At 36.7% G+C, this 8,410-nt stretch overlaps 2 long non-coding RNA genes across 4 annotated transcripts; one reads left to right on the top strand and one right to left on the bottom strand.

Moving 5' to 3' along the window:
* Positions 1-186: 186 nt before the first annotated feature.
* LOC131784736 (uncharacterized) lies at positions 187-2,507 on the bottom strand. Of its 3 annotated transcripts, none has more exons than XR_010715859.1 (3): positions 2,100-2,507; positions 1,696-1,911; positions 187-369 (listed from the first exon to the last, which is right to left on the bottom strand). It is a non-coding gene; the product is annotated as an uncharacterized lncRNA (long non-coding RNA). The 3 variants fall into 3 exon arrangements; XR_009340226.2 differs by lacking the exon at positions 187-369 and having other exon boundaries at positions 1,272-1,911; positions 2,100-2,219; positions 2,304-2,507; XR_010715858.1 differs by lacking the exon at positions 187-369 and having other exon boundaries at positions 1,272-1,911.
* On the top strand, positions 1,115-7,583 carry LOC136277315 (uncharacterized). Its single transcript, XR_010715860.1, has 3 exons — positions 1,115-1,270; positions 6,544-6,607; positions 7,198-7,583. It is a non-coding gene; the product is annotated as an uncharacterized lncRNA (long non-coding RNA).
* Positions 7,584-8,410: the final 827 nt, after the last annotated feature.

Genomic DNA, 8,410 nt, shown 5'->3' with positions numbered 1-8,410 from the left:
ATATATATATATATATATATATATATATATATATATATATGTATATACTCCCGCTGAGGTGTGTCTGTTCCTTACTTTGACGGTGACAAAACAATGTTAGGCGGGTTATGTTTTTTAAATTATTTCGTAACTCCGTTCTCAACGAGCAAATTTTGAATGAAAACCAGTAAACACTGGGCCATAAACAGTTCTTTCCATACCATTTCCTGCGTCTTGGCAAAACCAACACTGGTCCGGGCCATATACAATTTAGTCTATACCAGTCCCTGAGATATGAATGGTCTGGGCAAAACCAAAACAAAATGACGTGGCCGAGAGAGGATTGGGGCTATTTTTTTTTTCTCTTCCTTGCTTTTCGTGGTGGACATGCTGTAAAGCGAAGAGGAAAACAGAACACAATTTACAACAAAGTTCAAGAAAGCAATCATTGACCTAATTATTTCTGTATTTCAGTATGACAAATCGAATTTTGAACGGGTATGTCATCTCCATCCTCGCACCCCGCAATGTCTTGCACGTACACGCACCTTTCTTGTTGTTTTCTTGTTGTTCTTTTATCTTTTTGTTTTGTTTTGCTTTTTTTTTTAAATAAAATTCGATCCGCTTCCGGTGGGATTCATAAAAGACACCTCGTCGAAGGTAGCGACCGAAGATACGTCGATGAAATGATATGGTTTCTACCATCTTATCTGAATTTTTTACATGAACGTGACAGGAATTGTCTCGTATCAGGATTAGTTCTCCGAGAACTTCAGAGAAAACAATTCAAGCAGCTTTAGCCGTCAGTTGTTTCTTTTCTTGATTTGAATGGCGCCCTATAGCTTTTTTTTTCCCCACACAAGAGCAGCCTTGTTCACATTGACTTGTCCACACAAAAAAAAACATCGTTTTGAAGTCCAAAATAAGGTTTCTTGATCTGAGTTTTCCGGACTTGAGACTGCATGCCGAGCAGACTCGTTTGCTGTAAATATCCTTAGAGTCCTGGTCGATATCATTTTAAATTAAACCAAAAGCTATTTTGTGAATAAGCTATTGTTATTCTTATATAACAGCAATTTGCCAACGAAAGGGCAGAATGTGCTCATAAAGGAAATATGATCATCCATGAGCTGAAACCAAAAACTAAAGGGCCTTTAGATATAGGAGTTCGATAGCCAACGGAAGCTTGACTGGTTCATTTTTGAAACATTTGATATTTCAGTATGTTTATCAGCGGTCTGAACCATCTTCTTTGCCCCGCCAGATACGGATATGTCAAGATGGCTGCAAGGTAATTTATTTTGCTTTATTAGAGTAATCAATTCAATTATCTTTTAAGCACAATTCGCTTTATGTTCATCTGTTTCATTTCCATTAATGTCCCGAAATCGTCGCCTACCGTTTGCTCACGAAGCGGTCAAAGTGCATACTTATTGAGATACGAATGTCTCAGATTTTGATGAAACATTACTCGTGTTAAACATGGAAACTGAGAGAGAGATAGAGATGGAGTACATCTGTCAAAATAATATCTACGTGTAGTCTGCCTTCAAGAGTGCCAGATGAAAGAATTGATGCACTACATCCAATTAAAATTTTAATACGCTGAACGAGAGGAAAAATCATAATCATAGTTTTTCTCTTTGCTCTTAGGATTAACTGACGCTTTCACCATTTAACTATATATCCCATTATTTAATTCGATGAAATACCCACATTCTCATTCTACACTATCGCAGTTCTCACGAACTCGCAGTCTTCAAACAAAGCAAGGTCGTACGGCTCTCCGCAGTTCTCTCGAACTTGGAGTCTTTAAACAAAGTAAGGTCGGCCGGCTCTTAAAAGTTGTTGTTGTCCAGTTAGGAATGTCGTCTGTCACTGCCAGCAAAGTGATAATTCTGGTCCACCAAATCGTTCATTTTCCCTGTCAAACTTTGAGAATGGAAAGAGCGATATCAAAATACATTTTGCACATTTTAAACCGCGTCTGACCACAATTAGGTCATTACCGACCAACGACTGGCCAAGACATTGAGCATCTGAGTTATCTTGGCTTTGTCTTCTACATTTTCGATAAACTTAAAGCGTAAGTTCCGTCTCTGGTTATAAGAATCTCTTACCTTTCCCAAATTGACAGCAAAAGAGATCTGTTTGTCGTTTCTTATCGTGAATATACGTTACGAAGGCACGTAGAGCAACATGAGGCGCACGTTTCTTGTACTGAGTGGGAAGAAGGGGCTCTAAAGGGTAATAAGATAAGCGAAGCCAGTGCACTCGACATTTGATAGAGACCCATCAGTCTCAGCAAAACTAAATCATCATACGTTTTCTGATTTTCTAAATTTCCTTTCTGCTTCGTAGTCTTCTTTATCTTTTTCGGTCGTCACCTAAAACAAACAAGGTTTTTTGCAGTGTTTTTGGATAACACTGCATCCAACAACCGCGCCAATCGAATACGAGTAGGTTATTACATCTGGGTGTTTGATATAACATTTGTAGACTGTATATAATTGGATTGTAAATGTAAATTGTATTCTCTTGAAATTTCTGGCAACCTTAATCACGGTGATGTACATACGCGAACTCCTGATAACATACCAAGGAACGTTATAAAACTTCCTACAAGGTTATGTAATCAATATGTACTTCTGCCAGAGTAGCTGTGTTATGGGCTTGTAATGAAATGTTCAGAATGCTTTTTCAAGTATATAAGGACTCAGTCATCTTCGAGTAGCAAGTAGCTGTTGTCGGCAAAGACCGACTGTCTGGAACGTTCTAGTGAGAAATCTACTGTGATATACTTCGTAGACTAGGCATTTCGAGGAGATTTGAAGACAGTGAGTTTGTGCCAGTGGTAAACTAAGTCTGTAGTGGCTTAAAGTAATTTCTTTCAAGGATAACTGTAGTATTTTCGATAGGAGTCGCAACTTGATAATAATTATTACACGTTGTTTGATGAAATAGTTGGGTTTGTCAGTCGAAGTGAGGTGTTCCTTCTGCCGCTTAGGCAACATTTTTCTAACCATAGAATTTTCATGATGCATTGGTGGCATTTTGCAGAGTTATTGAATATTTCATTTGTAGCCTCTTTGAACTTTCCAGATCTCGGCTCGCGTCATTAAATAATGAATACTAAACACTTTTACAGAGCTGATTACTAAATGACGAGAAGTAAGATTTCTTTAGAAACAACTAAACAAAGGACATCTCTTTAGAATCAAAACGTGGGATCCTGATAGGGCTTATGGCATTCGCTTACTGGCGCTGGAGTTGTGAATCAATGGGTGTTTTTTCATAAGTGTGCGAGCTAATTGAATCGGTGAAATAATTGGTGGCCGCGTTTTCACTTCGCCAGATAAAATTATAGTAGTAAATTCGTACGAGCAATTTGAGAGGAATACGCACGCAAACAAATCAATTTGTAGTCATAACGGAACTTAGATGTATACTGTAATCAAATATGGTATAACACTTTGTATTTCTAAACTTGAAAGAAATTAAATTCTCCTCGAAAGGTTGGCTGGTGGATAGTTTTAGGAAGAGAAGCTTCAGATATCTGGAGACGCATGATTATTCACTTTGTTTTTAACGCGAGTGACTGAAATAGACCGCCTGCTCTGTTTCTAATTTGACAGCTTAATCAGATTACTTTCAGTAAATTCTATTTCATTAGGCAACATAAGTTGCATAATGATTCAGTTAGTGGCTTGAACTTAACTCCAATTAAATTTTACTTTGCTAACTCCCTTAATATCAGGTAAAGTAGGAAGAGCAACTGGTCTTACAAGATTTCCAGTTGTCATATGCAAACCGTTAGAAAAATCGCTCGCTAATGCTTATATTCCTTAAGAAAGAATTTGTAATTCAAAATTGAATGTAAACAAATGAGATCTCTTTGAAGGATTGTATTTTCTTTGCAATGTCATAATTACTCGTGCAACTGACAAAAGGGAATCCATCATTTGTGGGCCAGTGATGTATTATCCAAGACTACTCTAAGATATTTAACAATTGAAATTATCTTCATTTAGCCTTGTTTGTGACTTTTAAGACTACGTGAATCAATGCCTTAAAGATTCCGGCATATCGAAGATTAAACACTTTTTCATCATTTAATCACACATCTCATCAACGAAGCCTATCACAAATTCTGCCCTGCACTCTACCTAGATCTAACGATCCCACGCGTCTTCAAACAAATGAAGGACGGTCCTAAATATATTTTGTTATCCAACTAAGAGTGCAGTCTTTCAGCGGCACGGAAGTTAAATGTCTGCTCAAAAAAAAAAAAATAAATAAAACCGTTCGTTCCTTGCTCACTTTTAAGAATGGAGAATTAAATTTAGAAATATATTTAGCGCCATGTATGTTAACCGTGCCCCCGGTGTCAACATTAATTGAATAGACAGTTATTGCTCTCTTGCCCATTACAACAATTTACTGCATCAACAGGAATTTATTTACACAGCAATATTTACAGTTAATATGTACCTCACAAGTGAATAGTGCTTTTCGTGTGCGTTGACTGGTTAAGCCGGAAGTGAATAGTAAGTACTTTTCAACTCAGAGCAGCCGATGAGACAAAATCGCGCGTCAAGAGTTTATTTCCAACCATTTTTCGGTTTGCTAAAAAAAATTGACCTAATCTTTTGGTATCCCTGAGATATATAATAAGACAACTATTTACCTCAGTTTCGGTGATATGGTGGATATTTAACTCTCCAGTATATTAAAGATTATAACCCACACATTCATTTTCGCGCGATTCTATTGGCTACTTTACGTCACATCATGCAAATCACAGGCATTTATCACGCAATGATCCTTGACTACGTCGATATTTGTCCACCGATTATATTTAGCTCAAGAGTTTCCTTTTTTGTCTTTATTACTTTAAATGATAGAAAAAACGAACTAATTTTCTTGAGTCCACTGATAGTGATATGAAAATTTAAGTAAAAAAAAATACAATATTTTATTTTAAAACCGTACAATTTCAGATTTTTAAAAGTTTTCAGCTCAAATGTGGCTCCAATTTTTCCTTCACATATCGGTACTAATACACTCTTTCGTTTGACGTAGATTTGTCAAAATTTTTCCACTGTTTATTACACGTACTGGGCAATGCGATACCTCCATTTGGTCTCATTTTGATTGAAAACGTTTTCATTCTCTGATTCCTAGCATCAGTTCATTTAACCAAAAACGCGACACAGCAATTTCTAGAATATTTTAGGAACAGCAGTACTCTAATCTCGGTGTCATTTGCATTCAATTTTCTCGATAAGACAAGGTCAGAATTAAAATTATGTGAATAAGATATTTAATATTTCTTGAGTCAACAATAATGTTTTCGTAGGCAGAGAGTTCTAAAAGATTATGTGCCACTAGACCATATATGGGTCAGAAGTAGATATCTTATCTTGTTCAAATTTATAACTTGCAGCAGCATTGCATCAGAAGGAATACATCATTCAGAAATCATATATTTCATAAATTTTGATACCCAGGGAAATCCAGAGCGTGCACTCAGGCCACAATTAGCGGATTAGCAACATCCTTCCTTGTTTCATCACATTCCTGACACGTAATCTTTATTTAGGAATTCATTTCACGAACGCAAGTGGCTTATCATTTTACGTGTAGAGAGAAAACAGCCAACTCTTCTCGTATTTTACTTCCTCTGCCTCAAACACTTATATTAGTTTCAACAAATAGTCACACTCTCCTGCAAACTTGTAAAGGTTGAGGTATAAATGGTAAATTAGTTTTAAAGAAATCTCAACACATTTGACCACAATCTTAAAGAAGAGATCTTTTCAGGCAAGCTAAAAGTTATTTCGGGCACGATGGGCGCCGATAAGACCGACTGAAACCCTGACCTTCATTCGCGGAGGGCATCATGAAAATTAATTACGAAATACCAGAAATTCTGTCGCGAGCTTGTAGGAAGTTATAAGTGCGTATAATTAGTAAGAATGTTTTCTGGCTCGATAGTCCCGAGCACGCTGCATAAAAAGAAACTTTAAAAAATTATACAAAGCTTTTGAAGTATATGTATTCCGAAAATAACAAAAGTTTTAACATATATGTTTCAGCGGGCGCACCAAAGCCTCCACACACAAAATTGACTGTGTTTTCCACAAGCCACTGTCTACCACGAACATTGAAACAAACTGGATTTTCATTTTTCGCTTTCATTAATTAGCCGTCTCATCGTTTTTTAGAACGGTGTGCAGAAAATGAAGGGTAAAGTGAGAAGGTATTTTCTCTTGTCTGTTAATCAAATTTTCAACCCTTGAAATTTTTAAGTATATCGACAAAGAATTCCATAAGAGATTAAGAAGAACATTTCTTATTTTGGGACATAATTGTTTTTGTCACTCTATTCACACGAGAGTATTCAGTAGGAGTTATCTAGCTCAATATTAAAACATGGTAATTAATACTTTTACACAAATGAGCGGTTACACCATGCTAGGAAGTGGACCTCGATACCTTAACGTGTTCGTCAGATCAAGTAAAAGATCATTACAGTAAATATCAAATTGAAAACCATTATAGGCCTAGAAATCCTCGAGCATAGGAGAAGGTCTGCGACAAGTGGATTCCCATGGCAACTCAATCGGTAAGTGTTTTATATAGATGTAGAAACAATGTAAAGCAGTCTTTATTTTTTTATAAATTATAAACTCCCATTTTAAAGGTATCTTTTGTGATTTAATCTTTGATAGCTCTGAAATAGCAAAGCTTAAAAAATCATAGGAAAATATCAAAACCAAAGTATTAAAAACAAAACATACACAAACTCTATCTTATGGCATGAAGCGTTCCATTGGAATTTTTCTGAATTAACTTTTGGGGTAATGATGAGATTCTCTTCCTGAAATCGTGTTTGGTAAAATTTTATTTGTGTTATAGTAAACAAATCTTATTAAGTCTACAAATCATTAAACATTCTGATACAAACAAGCTACACTATATTTTCTTTACAACAAAAAAGTCGTCGAGTCTACGATGCCGTCATTAAACTTATTTGCTTATTCTAAAAATCTGAACACCTTAGATTAAAGAGATTGAAAAAACTAATCGGTGTTTTTTTGTCGCAAAATTACTTCCTGTTTTTTCTAAAACAGCATTGATTAAGCAGATGCACATATCATACATGTAGACTTCAAGCCACGCGCATAAATTCCACTGGTCTAATTTTCATTTCAGTTGATGTCGGAGCGCTTCTCTCGGCACTGGTAGAATCTAAGTTTCTCCAGTGGATAGCAGCCAAGGTTTCTTTTCCACAACGTGGATAAATACCATTGAGATTTGAATGAACAGCACATTCAGCGCCATTATTGTCATTGCACCAGCCTCCTCCTCTATTTTGAGCACAATCAGCAGGAACCTCATCCCAGGCACCAAAAACGAGATCTCTGAGAGGATAGAGGGTGTCACAGGAAACGGTGGCATCTGTTTCAAAACAGAACAAAAGAAATGCGCATAATTCAAGGGTCCCTATAATGTCTTTATGGCTTCAAACTTTTTCTTTTCCGCGAAAAAAAAACAAACAAACAAACAAAAGGCATAAAAGAAATAATAAAATAAGTAAAATAAAGGTAGCAAAGAGGTTTGTTATGTTACGCTCGGACCTTACTCTTACTGTCACTCCCGACCGAGTCAGAACCAATTAGAACATGCGGGTCTACCCCTGAATGATAAGTAATGTATAAAAATCGAACCATGAATGCTAAAAAAACGGTTTACTTACTTATAATATTGCCAAGGTATAGCTGGTACTTAACTGTCTCGGTCCCAATCCCAAACCAGCCATACTCAGGGTGAACAGTTTTGCCAGTTTGTACTCCTAGATCTACTCTAAGCTTGTTTATCTTATTTCGGGTCAGGTGGTTTATCTTGTCCAGTCCAATTCAAAATTCACCGACCAAGTTACCGAGACCATGTTTGTGGTCATCACAGGTGCGGTTAAATTGATAGAGCCATCCATTCTCTTCTGGATCACTATCTATCCCCCATCGGCTGTGGCTTGGTTACAAAATACATTGAAGGCGCCTGAACCGTCTGGGTCGATTGTGTAAACATTGCTGACCCTTCGACCAGATTTGTACAGCTCAGCGCCGTTCTTAGTTCTTGAAGATAAAATAAAGGTGTTCGATGGTGTGGGAATGTCTAAAACGAGGGTGGGTATCGATTTGCACCTGACGAAAAATGTGTCAAACATTTCTATCTTGGAAAAAAGAGGACGGAACCTACATTTTCGTAGATCTTTTATCTTATTTATGGCAGAAAACAGTCTTTGTCAGAACTGTGGCAGTGAAAGGGTTAAACAGTTATTCCATTTGCACTTGATGGATGTGATATGGCAGATAGGCACCGTGCGTTAGTTGAATACCTTTAATATTCAAAGGTTGTGATTGTT

This window comes from Pocillopora verrucosa, chromosome 12 (genome assembly GCF_036669915.1).
Source record: "Pocillopora verrucosa isolate sample1 chromosome 12, ASM3666991v2, whole genome shotgun sequence".
Lineage (NCBI taxonomy): Eukaryota > Metazoa > Cnidaria > Anthozoa > Scleractinia > Pocilloporidae > Pocillopora > Pocillopora verrucosa.
This window is presented reverse-complemented; position numbering and strand designations above follow the sequence as displayed.